The sequence below is a fragment of the Symphalangus syndactylus genome, chromosome 1, assembly GCF_028878055.3.
Source record: "Symphalangus syndactylus isolate Jambi chromosome 1, NHGRI_mSymSyn1-v2.1_pri, whole genome shotgun sequence".
NCBI classification, from domain to species: domain Eukaryota; kingdom Metazoa; phylum Chordata; class Mammalia; order Primates; family Hylobatidae; genus Symphalangus; species Symphalangus syndactylus.
This window is the reverse complement of record NC_072423.2, coordinates 120,550,133-120,563,301: the sequence shown is the minus strand read 5'-3', so window position 1 is coordinate 120,563,301 and position 13,169 is coordinate 120,550,133. Positions and strand designations below refer to the sequence as shown.

The window sequence follows — 13,169 nt, the reverse complement described above, 5'->3', positions numbered from 1 at the left end:
CTAAAATCCCAGCCTGAGCCAGAGTCGTTTCTCCCCAAATGTCTGAGGGCAGAGCAGCTCCACGATAAAACCCAAGTAAGCTGCCCAGGTGTTTGCAGTCTCACAATGATTGAGTTTTCCTCTGCTAGGAAAAGAGAGGTAGAGAATTTAAAAACATGTAAACATAAACAACATTTATTTCGAAATGTTTTCTTTTTCTTGTTTTTCTTGCTATGGGTTTCTATTAAATCTAAATTGGTATAAGAATCCTAGAAGAAAGCCTAAGAAATACCACTCTGGACATGGGCCTTAGGAAAGAATTTATGACAAAGTCCTCAAAAGCAATGACAAAAACAACAAAAAAAAAATCGACAAATGAGAGGTAAAGAGCTTCTGCACAGCAGAGGAAACTGTCAGCAGAGTAAACAGACAAGACAACCTACAGAATGGGAGAAAATATTTGAAAACTATGCATCCAACAAGGGTCTAATATCCAGAATCTATAAGAAAATTAAACAATTAAACATGCAAAAAAAACAAAGAACTGCATTAAAAAATGGGCAAAAGACATGAGAAGACACTTTTCAAAAGAAGACATACAAGCGGCCAACAAACACGACAAAATGCTCATCGTCACTAATCATAAGAGAAATGCAAATCAAAACCACAATGAGATACCATCCCACAGCAGTCACAATGGTCATTATTAAAAAGTCAAAAAACAACAGATGTTGGTGAGGCTGTGGAGAAAAGGGAACACTTATAATACTGTTGCTGGGAATGTAAATTAGTTCAGCCACTGTGGAAAGCAGTTTGGAGATTTAAAAAAGAACTACCATTTGACTCAGCAATCCCATTACTGTGTATTCATCCAAAAGCAAGCAAATCATTCTACCAAAAAGACACATGCATTCGCACGTTCACTGCAGCACTATTCACAATAGCAAAGTCATGGACAACCTAGGTGCCCATCAACAGTGGACTGGATAAAGAAAATGTGGCATATATGCACCATGGAATACTATGCAGCCATATAAAAGAATGAAATCATGTCCTTTGCAACAACATGGATGCAGCTGGAGGCCATTATCCTAAGAAAATTAAAGCAGGAACAGAAAACAAAATACCACACGTTCTCACCTGTAAGTGGGAGCTAAACATCAGGTGCTCATGGCATAACGATGGCAGCAATAGATACTGGGGATTACTAGAGTAGGGAGGAAGGGAGGAGGGGCAAGGGTCAAAAAACTAACTGTTGGGTACTGTGCTCAGCACCTGAGTGACAGAATTATTTGTACCCCAAACTTCAGCATCACACAGTATACCCAGGTCACAAACCTGCACTTGTACCCCCTGAATCCAAAATAAAAGTTGAATAGGAAAAAATAAAATAAAATAAAGTTCTGTAATGATACTTTAACACAAACATTTTCTGTAAATATTAATAGTAAATATTTTAGGCTCACAGGCTGTATGATCTCTGCTGCAACTACTCAACTCTGCCATTGAAGCAAGAAGCTGCCATAGAGTACATAAATAAATGAATGTGGCTGTGTTCCAATAAAACTTTATTTATAGACACCAAAATTGCAATTTTATATAATTTTCAGATGTCACAAAATACTATTCACCTTTTGATTTTTTTCACCAACCATTTTTAAATGGGGGATAATTCCTTTCTTAACTATAGTTAACTACTTTTTGGACCATATGAAAACAATAGGTAGGACAGAATTTAGTCTGAGATCCACAGTTTGCTGACCCTGGATTTAATGTGACACAGGAATCATGGCATTTGAAGGACTCACACACTGAACCAAGAACTTTTGATTAAGCAGCTCATTCCAATTAAAATAGTATTTGCAGCACCACAGTTGGCCTCAGGTTTTAACCTGAAGCCCCTAGAAGTAGGTTAGCCCAGTAACAGTGGACAAAAGCCTATTTAGAGAGACATTTCCAAAGCACGCCAGAGACAGACCTGAGTTAGAGCCCGCTTGGCCTTAAGGTCCTTGGATATTTTCCCCAGGTGGTCAAGGCCATGTTAATGCCTGCGTCCAAGGACCGAAATTGCCTCCATGGATTCCAGAGTTGCAAGGCACATCCCTGTTCAATTTAGAGAGGGAGAGGAAAAAATAAAACATCATTCAGAATTGCCTTTTTGGCACAGGCAGTGTTGGTGTCGTGAGGACTTTTTGCTAAAAGGCCTAAATTCTGTCCTGGCTCCACTGTCAGCTCCTGTGACCAGGAGATGCTCTAAGCCCTGACCGCCCAGTCAAAATCCTGGTGCCGCTGGTTTCTAGCTGTGCCATATTAGAAATCAACAAGCCTCAGTTTGTTGATTTCTAACAAACTGAGAGATATCTCCATTTCCATATATATAAAGTGGAGCTATATCTCCCAAGCCTCTGTTTCCATATCTATAAAGTGGAGATGATGATGATAGCCTCAGGGACTCATTGTGGGAATTTTATTGCATAGTGCTTTGCACATAATATGCATTTAACAAATGTTAGCTTTTCATTATTACATATCAAGGGAGAAAACATTGGTCATGCTATCTTTATGGAAATCAAAGAGGAAAGGATATGAAAATGTGAAAGGGTGCGATCTAATGTGGAATTTCAATTGTCTTTTTACAAGCAGAGCTGTGGAACCCTGGGACTAACCCTTTGTAGTTATAGCTCCATTTTTTTTTTTTTTTTGGCAACTTTTCTCCTTTTTTTTCTTGATCAGTGTTGCCAGAGGCTTATCAGTTTTTATTCTTTCATCTTTTCAAATAACCAACCTCTAGCTTTAGTGATTCTTCCTATTACATGTTTATTTTCTGTTTTATTAGTTTCTTCCCTTATGAGTTTTCTTCCTCCTACTTTCTTTGCATATTCTTTTTGTAACTTCTCAATTTAGTTGCTTAGCCCATTAACTTTTCTTTTAGACTGTAAGCACTTAAGGATGTAAATTTCCCTTGCGCAGCCCGCAGATTTTGATTTTAGTATTTTTGTTACCATTCACGTGCAAACATTTTCTTTTCTTTTTTTTTTTTTTGAGACGGAGTCTCTTTCTGTTGCCCAGGCTGGAGTGCAGTGGAGCGATCTCAGCTCACTGCAAGCTCCGCCTCCCGGGTTCACGCCATTTTCCTGCCTCAGCCTCCCAAGTAGCTTGGACTACAGGCGCCCACCACCGCGCCCGGCTAATTTTTTGTATTTTTAGTAGAGACGGGGTTTCACCGTGTTAGCCAGGATGGTCTCGATCTCCTGACCTCGTGATCCGCCCACCTCGGCCTCCCAAAGTGCTGGGATTACAGGCGTGAGCCACCGCACCCGGCCCACATATAACCATTTTCTAATGCCTGTTTAATAAGGTGTCCTCCACTCCCTGGGGAGCTCTGTGGTCTATTGCCCTGCTCAGAGTCAGAAATATGCAGTGCTCTTGGCATCCTCCTCAATCTTGTTCGTTTTCACTACTTGCGGCAAAAATAATTCAAATATTGCATGTGGATATAATCAGGTGTTAACTGTTTTCCTTGAAGACAGCATTAACTTTCCACTTTCTCATTATCTTGGGTGTTTCTATGCCTCACAGCGTGGCAGGGATATTTTTACTCTGCTTTAGTTAACCACAAATCCACAGGTGTTTGTACTTTCACTCGTTGAAAACTGGTAGATGCAGTACTCACACACGGCCAAGAGATGGTGCTATTGACCCATTTAGGTCCAGCCTTTATGTTGTGTATACTGTAGTCATCTAATTTGCTTGCTTTTGAGTTTGTTTCAGAGAAAAGGTCCAACGTCAGAAGAGTTGAGAGGTTATATGATACTGGCTAAACTCTCAGCTCCTCTAGGCACTCAAGAAAAAAACATAACAAATAAAAACTCTGGTTTTAAAGATGCAGAGAAATGTCTGGCAATGCACCCTCAGGGGACCTCTCATTCCAGAAGGTCTAGAAACCTCCCAGAAAGAAGAAGCACTTGCTTTCCTGTGTCCCTATGTTTGCGAAAGCTACTCAGCCATTCCCTGGAGAGGTTTCTCTTGGTGCAGTCTCTCGGCTGACGTTTTGGATCACAAATGAGCAGTCGGCACATAACTCAATTTCAAGAGTTAAAAATCTTAGCCTTTAGTTGGGAACAATTTTCCAACAAATAGGACGTGGAAGTGATGTTATCTGAGGGAGAACATGGTGCCTCTGAACTGTTAGACCTTTCCAAACTACACAAATGCCTGTGTGCACAATGCGTACACCCCACATACACTCCAGCATTCACCCCACCCCCACCTCCCCCCCCACACACACACTCATTCCCCTTCTCTCTCTCTCTTAAGTGACCTGAGCTCCAATCCCTCTGCAGCCTCCTGAGGGCTTCTTATTCTTTAATATGAATGACAGTCACCAGGCAAGTTTATTAAAATGCAGATTCTGACTCAGGAGACCTGGAGTGGCCCAAGGTTCTGCATCTTTAACAAGCTCCCAGGGGATATTGGCCATCTGGGTTTGCCAGCCACATTCTGAAGAGTAGAGGTTCGTGGCAGTGCAGAGTGGCATAATGACAGGCATCAATGTGGTTGATTCAGAGATGCCCCAGTGTTCCCGGATCAAACCGAGGGTCGGGCCGCTTATTCTCGAGGCCCAGTAACGAGATGCAGATGAACTGGGAGAGAAGAGAATTTATTTCTGTAACCGGGTAACCAGACCAACTTAAAATTACAAAGCTTTCCATTGCTTATATACCTTCTAAGCTATATGTCTACGTGTAAGTGTGCATTCATCTAAAGACATAAGTGGTTAACTTCTTCTAACATAACTAAGGTCTGAGTTTTAAAGACCTTTCTCTGGAGCCTCAGTAAATTTACTTAATCTGGATGGGTCCAGGTGCCGGAGTGATTACCCTTATCTTGTCTCCTGCTAAATCATGGAGGTTTGAGGAGTTCCTTTAGACCATCCCCCCACCCCCCTGCCCAGTAAAACTTGTTTGTGGAGGTCTGGGGAGTTTCCTCAGACCCCGCAATAAAACTTGCTTAATCCTACACGGGTCCTGTTAAGAATTCCTTCATTATCATGTCATGCTTCAAGGCCCAGGAAAGGCCTAGGCAAAACTCTTGGTGGGCTTTGTTACATTCCAGCCTTTGTGTAAGGAGACTGGCTCTATTAGCTTTTAATATTTAACCTAACCACTCAGTCAGTGCTGAAACAGTTGTCATGGAGGCTTGCCTGTTGAGCTGTTAGTGAGACCTGGCCTGCCATGCCAGGACTCAGAATCAGAAGCCCTGGATTCAGATTCGGGCTCTACCACTTTCCAGCTTTACGGCCTGATCAAGCCAAAGCCAGCCAGTCTCTCACAGCCTCAGTTTTCTCAGCAGCAACTTACAGATAATTGTGCCTAGGATCACAATGACTATTCTCAGCCCACAATGAGATGACGTGTATGGCATCAAATTCATTGCCTTGCCATAGAAAGTGCTTGGTTATGCTTTTTAGGAAATATGAGACTTATGCATAACTGGAGTTGAACACCTGGAGCTACTTCTAGTGCCTCATGGAAATGACCTATGGAATAATTTTCTAAACTTCTTTGATCATTAAAATTACCAGGACACTGTGAAAAACACAAACTCCTGAGACCTGTCATCTCCCAGATCCTAAACTCGAATCTCTGTGGAGGAGAGGGGCTTACATTTTTAACAAGTGCTCAGAAGGATTCTTGAGATCAGGCACGTTTGAAACACTGGCCTACAGAATATAAAAATATGGAAAAACCTGCCTTCATTCTGGAAACTAGAGAAAGGTACCCTCTATCTGTCTGAAACAGCAGCATTTTTCTATTATCTATCATAAAGATGGGGCCAAAGGCAGCCTAGAAAGATAGCTCCAACACTCTAGTGAAATATGAAAGAAGGAGAAGGTGGGGAAGACCAGTCACCAAACAGACCCCCACAAAGCCCTTCACTCGGAGGGCTGCGGACAGGCCTGGAGGGGCCTCCAGGCTTCCATTCAAGGGGTATCTGCACTCCTGGAAGGCAGGGAGTGGGGCTTCCTGCTTGGCAACAGGGGAAACCACATGCACTGAAATCCTCATCTGGGGTCTGCTTCTCCTGGGAGGATGAATATAGGGAGGAAAATCAGCAGGATCACGAAGACATTACAATGTTGTACACACCAAAATTTAACATAAGAATTCCCTTCCCTCTAGCAATTCACCTCTGGGAATTTATGACACGGAAACAATCAAGCCGTGGGACAAAATTGAATGCATTCAGATGTTCAATGCACTGTTGTTTATAACACTGAAAATTTTGAAACAACAGGAGAATGGTTAAATCAATGAGAACTGAAAAGGATTTAGGCAGGCAAAGAGTGGGAGGTGGCAAGCTTCAGCAGGAGGGCTTGGCAAATGCAAAGTCTTCCCGTGAGAAAGCAGTGGACCTGAGTGATTGGAGCACAAGATGGGGATGTAGGTTGGCAGGAGAGGAATGAAGCTGAGAAGCAGGCCAATTAGACAGGGCCTCACAGACCATGGCAAGATGCATGAATGCTATCTGAGGATATTGATGAGTTCCAAGCATGGGAGCAGAACAATTGGATTTATTCTAAGAAGCTGATTATGGCTGTTCGTCAGAGAGAGGAACGTACAAGAAGAGCAGAAGCAAAAAGGCCAATGAGAGGCTACTGCAATGGTACAGGTGGGATGATGGTGGTAAAGAGGCAGAGAAGTGGGTGGACAAGAGACTCGCTTGGAGATAGAACTAACAGGACTTGCTGTTGTGTTGGCCATAAGTGGCAAGGAAAAGATTACTTCCAGGATTTTATCCTTAGAAATTGAGTGGCTGGGAGTGACATTATTAAAATGAGGGAGGCTGAGGTAGAAAGACAGGATTGAGGAGTGGAAACAAGAATTCCATTTTGAACATGTTGAATTTTTTTTTTAATAGAGACAGGGTGTCACTATGTTACCCAACCGGTCTTAAAATCCTGGGCTCAAGTGGTCCTCCCACCTCAACCTCTCAAAGTGCTGGGATTACAGGTGTGAGACATCACACCTGCCCTGAACATATTAAGTTTTAAATGCCTAAGAGACATCCAATCAGAGACATCAAGCAACTAGTTGGATTTGTAAGTCTGGAGCTCAGAGAAGACATAAATTCAGGAGGTATCAGCCCATAGAATATTTTTAAAGCCATGAATGAATGAGTTTCTTTAGGAATGTATAGAGAAGAGGGCCCAGAAGAAATCCATATGGAACACTAAAAATGCTAATTTTGAAGAAGTATATCTGGTGTGACATCATTTTCTTTAAAAAACAAAGCCCCAAAATTCCATCATAACATAAACACAGAAGATATCTGCATAAATAAATATTCATCTAATGGTTTATGGTGGTTATCTCTGGATAGTTGGGATCAAAACGCTCATTGACACCCATGAAAGTCAGGTCTATGCCCAAGAACCATTTTGCACCTGGTCTTTCCCAGATGGCTGCTTATGGGACCCAGGAGGAGGAGCCTGGAAGTCATGGTGCCTGATTTGATGATGAACCTAGGAGAAGCCACTCTGCATTTGATACCCAAGGGAATAGGAGGAATGGGAGAGCTTTCATTTTCTCAGTTGTATATTTCTGTCAACATTTAAACTTTTATAAAGAACATCATTATTACTTTTGTATATAGAGAAAAAACAATAAATAAAATTATTTTAAATGGTGGTATCCATTGTTGGTGAAGCCACTGTGCAGTGGAAACATACATCTCTTTGGAGAAAATGTGAATTGGTACGACTTTCTGAAATGACATTTGAATGAATTTGAATGAATTTCATGCAAATGAAATTTTATGTCAAGCTCCTTAAAATGTTCATATCTTTTCACATTCAGGCACCTATGCTAGGGAAATAATCAGAGATGGGTGTTAGGAACCATGGAAAGATTTCAATAGTTTTAAGATAATAATTTGGCCTGGGTCCATGAACCCTACAAATGCCCCCAACTTGGCTGGGTCCAGCCATCCCTTATCTCCATAACATCTTTAAGGGAGCTGTACACATAAGGAACAAGGAATGTATGGGACACCAAATGACCACTGACGATTCCCTACCTCATGTCTGCACCTTTGCCTGCAGAACTCCATGGAGTGCGTGCTTCTTAGCCCAAGGCCCCAGGGAAGTTTCTCCCAAGCCCAGTTTCTGGATGAATACACATGAGATGGTGAGGTGGCTGAGTCCACTCTGGAAGACCGGGCCTCCTTGCATGGTTCAGAGGAGAACATCAGAGACAGGGACCATGCTCATATGCACCAGCTTTTAACAACTGGATTTCGTACCATGGCTTGTCACCCCACTCCACCCCAACCACCGAATAAAAATGTATTATTAGACTCTAGCACAGGCCGACTCACCCTGAAACAAACACACTGGGACTTTCTGGTGCCTTGCCTGTACAGGCCTCCTCCCTGCCCCTGAGCCTAGTATTGCATTCATTCATATGCTTTTATTCCTTTCTTAAAGGGGGTCTGTAAAACTGCATAAGTCTCAGGTCCCAGCAGACTGGGATGTTCTTGCTTTCAGAAATTTGAGATGGGAAATAAGAAAATAATCAAGCTGTTGATGGTAGGAGCTGCAGCTGTCTGAAAGGAGGGATCATGAGGGACCCTGAGGAGAGCAGAGCAATGAGCAAGCCAGAGATTTGTTTCAGCTGGCCTTGTGAGAAATCACTAGGCCTGGAGAGTGAAAAGGAAGATGCAAGTGCCGACAGAGCTGCGGTGTTGCGGGGAGGAGTGAATGAGTGAGTGTGATGATGCATAGCTGCCTGAGCATGCACTCTGCACAGTGAGTGCTTGCTGAACTTCGTCGGTATAGTTATTGTTAGCATTGCTGATATTACTGTGAACGTCTGTGCACTCCATTTGCTGGGGTCCTTGGAGCCTGGTTCTGCTCTGGATGAAATGGTCAGGGAAGTCCAATACACAGCTCTGAGTACACCCCCTGAAGGGGACAGAAGCTGCAGAAATTGACCCTCCTCCACTTCATGCCTACACCACAATAGGAAGACCACGGGACAAAACGCTCATTGATACCCATGAAAGTTAGGTCTGTACCCAAGAATGCCTTTCCACCTGGTCTTTCCCAGATGGCTGCTTGAAGGGCTCAGGAGGAGGAGCCTACAAGTCATGGTACCTGATTTCATGATGAACCTATGAGAAGCCACTCACATTTGCTACCCCAGGCCACCCACACTGGCGTTCTTTGTTTCCACTACTAGTTTACAACATCTTTCTATTCTGCTGCCAGGAAGGATAAAAGGTGTTCCACAAAACTGCTCAAGAGGACATACCTAGGAGGAGGGTCTGACATCAGCGGGGATCTTTGTGCTGCCCTTTCAAACCCTCGCCTCACTAATTACCCAGCAGGAGACAGCCAGCTCCATCCACATTGGAGTTTCACCTTTAATTAAACTTTAATTCACTCGTGCCTTCTCCTTGTGGCCACATGCTGCTGGGAATCAGTGCCACAGCAACTTGGACCCAGGCCAGAGCCTTGCAGAAGAACACCTAGAGGCATCACCAAGTAAAAATAGACTTTCCTGACTATTAAATCCAATGCTGTACTCAGGGAACAAACAACAGTGCTCCCAAGGAAAGCTGTGATCTGCCTATAGGCAGAGAATGGATGATTTCAGTCATTCCCTCCCTCCCCTCCCCGTCCCAACTACCACACACACAGAGAGACTCAAACAAACTGGGATTATACAATTACTCATTTAAATTCATCTCATTTCCAATAAGAAGTCATCAGGGTAAGCATGAGAAAAACAAGAACTTCTAACCACTCACAGATATGAAGTGCTAACTCAGTGCCAGGCATGATGGGGAAATGAGATGAAATCAGCTTTCTGTAGACATTGTCAGGGCCCCCGCCCACTGTGCACGTGGCAGTCACCTACAGTTCCCACAGGCCCGCGGCTTCCTACCCTATACATCTGCATGTCTCTGACAGGCCCTTCTCTGGCTGTGAGCATGTGCAGCAAGTCAGCAGGACTACCCGAAGTGCCAGAGAGTTAACGCTCCAGGAGTGGTTCCAATGAGGGACAGGAGCTTGTGGACAAACACCCCAGCTTCCTCAACTATTGGTTCCACTTCTTCTCTCAGAATGTCTCTCAGAAGATCCCCCAGGAGGGAGCCCCAGGTGCCTGCCCTAGCCTCCAGCTCATTAATTCACCTGTGTTGTCTTTCATTATTCTCTGACTCACTTCCCTTCTCTCTCACCAAGCTTTTAGGAATCACTTTTCAGATAAACTACTTGCACCCAATCCTAGTCTCAGTGTCTGCTTTTGGAGGAACACTAGCAAAGGCACAATTTTAGTCTTAACCTTGATGATAATGACACAAGTTAACTTTAATAAAAGTGAAGGCCTAAAACTCAAATATCCATAAGCCAAAAGCCAATGTGATCAAATATCTACAGGTCCAAATCTACAAATATCTACAGGCCAAACGCAAGTGGGGCCTAAGGGGCCCTGGAGAGCAGGTATCCTCTTTGGGAGGTAGCTACTAGTCTACTCAAGAGGCTACTTCCATGCAAGAAGGTGGGGCCAGTATTGTTAGAGCTTCCAATTTTTAAAGAGAAGCTGGAATTCTGCATTTTTATATGGACTTTCCCAATTTTTGAATGTTGAAATCAACTCAAAAATTTGAAAGCACTATGAAGCCCAAGAAAAATCCATCCATGGACAAGAGCACGCCCACAGACCCCAGTTTGTGACCTCTGGTCCCACTGGATTTAATAATCCAGCAGCCACTGTTGACCCTTCCCAGGGCAGTTTAAATTGAGTAGTGAGGCCAGAAGGCATATTGTGGAGAGCTGAGAAAAGAATTGGAAGTGAGAAAATAGAGAAAGCCAGTGTCGGTGATTCTTTCCAGAGCAGAGATAGAGTAGTAGATATTGAAGTGAAATAAATATTTTAATTCTTAAAGTTTGGGCAGTCAAAAATACCTTTAAACAAAGAGGAAAGATCAAGGATTAAAGAAGAGGATGAAGACAGTGGAGAGACAGGGAGTAACCAATTGAGTAAAGTCCCTCAGTGAAGGCAAGAACAGGTGTGCTAGCTGTGGGATTGGCCTTCAACATAAGGAAAGCCTACCATTCTCTGAAATGTGGGGCAGAAGATACATGACACATAAGGTAAAGAATCTCTAAAATATCCTAAGACAGAGCAGCTCATTTAAAAAAAAAAGAAAATGGTCGGGCATGGTAGCTCACTCCTGTAATCTCAGCACTTTGGGAGGCCGAGGCAGGTGAATCATTTGAGGTCAGGAGTTCAAGACCAGCTTGGCCAACATGGTGAGACCCCATCTCTACTAAAAATATAAAAATTAGCCAGGCATGGTGGTGCATGCATGTAATCCCAGCTACTTGGGAGGCTGAGGCAGGAGAATGGCTTGAATCCTAGAGGCGGAGGTTGCAGTGAGCCGAGATTGTACCATTGCACTCCAGCCTGGGCAACAGAGTGAAACTTTGTCTCAAAAAAAAATTGACTAGGTATTTTTATTTTTATTTTATTATCTAATTATAAAATTAATACATGCTTATTTTGGAAATGTTGGAAAATATGGAAAATAATAAAGATGAAATTAAACATTTCCTGTTATTCCACATCCTAGAGAGAACTGTTGCTGGAAAAGGGATATTGATTCCAGACCCCAAGAGAGGGTTCTTAGATCTCGCACAAGAAGGAACTCAAGGCACATCGCAGAGTACAGTGAGAAGAGATAGTTTATTGAAAGCTACTCAGTTACAGAGTAGGGCATCCTCAGAAAGCAAGAGGAAGACTGCCTTGTCTTTGTTTTAAAGTTTTTCTTATATAGGGTCTAGTCTATGTGAAAGCTAAGCTAAGGTATGTCTACATGCAGGTGGGTTGACAGCATGGCAAAATTTATTACTCTGTTGAGTTAAAGAAAACTATCCTTCTATAATCCCAGCACTTTGATAGGCCAAGGCAGGAGGATCGCTTGAGCCCAGGAGTTTGAGACCAGCCTGGGCAATATAGTGAGACCCTGTCTCCAAAAAAAAGAAAGAAAGAAAGAAAAATTAAAAATAAAATGATCTTTGACATTTTAGTGTGCAAGTACATCAAAGCATAATTATGTTGAAAGCATATATGGTCATGGGTGTTGGGACATCTGGACTTTCCATTGTTGTAGGAGTGTGTCCTTGCAGGTATCTTTAAACTGTTTCCTCAGTGGTGAATACCTTGTGACAATGTATCATGACCCACAAGGAATGTGCCTTGTTAGTCCCAACAGGGAGCTGATATTAAAATGATGTTACTCTGGCTCTCTTGGGCTCCTGTGTCCCTAACAGAACCACTGTTAGTATTTGTGACTATACCTTTTTCATTCAAAGTGGGCTTATACCATACATACTGCTTTGTAAACTGATTTTTTAATTTTGTAACATATAATGGACATTTTCCCACACCATTAGATATTCTTTTAAGATATGACTAGTTACAGTCACACCGTATTTTCCAAATATACCCACATCCACATATCTGCCATCTACATGCTCTTCTTACAGTGTGACATTCACTTGCTTCCATCAAGAAGTAAAGTCTTTGTTTCCTCCCTTTGAACTTGGCCAGACTTTTGTAACTGCCACAGTCGATAGAATGTGGCATAAGTGATGCTGTGTGCCTCCCAAGGCTAGTTCATAAAGACAACATGGCTCTGTTTTTTATTTTTTGTTTTTTGCCCTTGGAACCAAACCACATTTGTGAGGAAGTCAGGTCTATATGGAAAGGCCATATGTGAATGTTCCAGCTGACTGACCCACTTGGGCCTCTAGCTCATATCAGCATCTGTCAACATATGAGCAAACAAGTCTTCCAAGATAGCAGACTTTAGGTCTTCCAGTTAAAGCCCTAGGCATTACAGAGTAGAAAGAGGCCATCCCCAGTCCCTGCTGCCTGAGTTCCTGATCACAAATTCCGTGAGAGATAGTAAGTGACCATTGCTAGAGAACCAAAGCAGTATTGCATTTCATGGCTATATCACAATATTGCTCTTTTGGGGGGCTTTAGATTGTCTCTAATTTTCTGCTATTATAAATAACACTGAATGAACCTCCATGTAGCTGATTCTTTGTCTAATTAACATCTCTTTCCTAAGAATAAATGTATAGATGAGCAATAATTAGGTCAAAGGATATGATC

The 13,169-nt window shown here is 42.6% G+C and overlaps 1 long non-coding RNA gene across 4 annotated transcripts in view; it reads right to left on the bottom strand.

The window, feature by feature from the left end:
- The window catches only part of LOC129484218 (uncharacterized), a 258,163-nt gene that overhangs the window by 131,718 nt on the left and 113,276 nt on the right, over nucleotides 1-13,169 (bottom strand). The window lies entirely within an intron of this gene.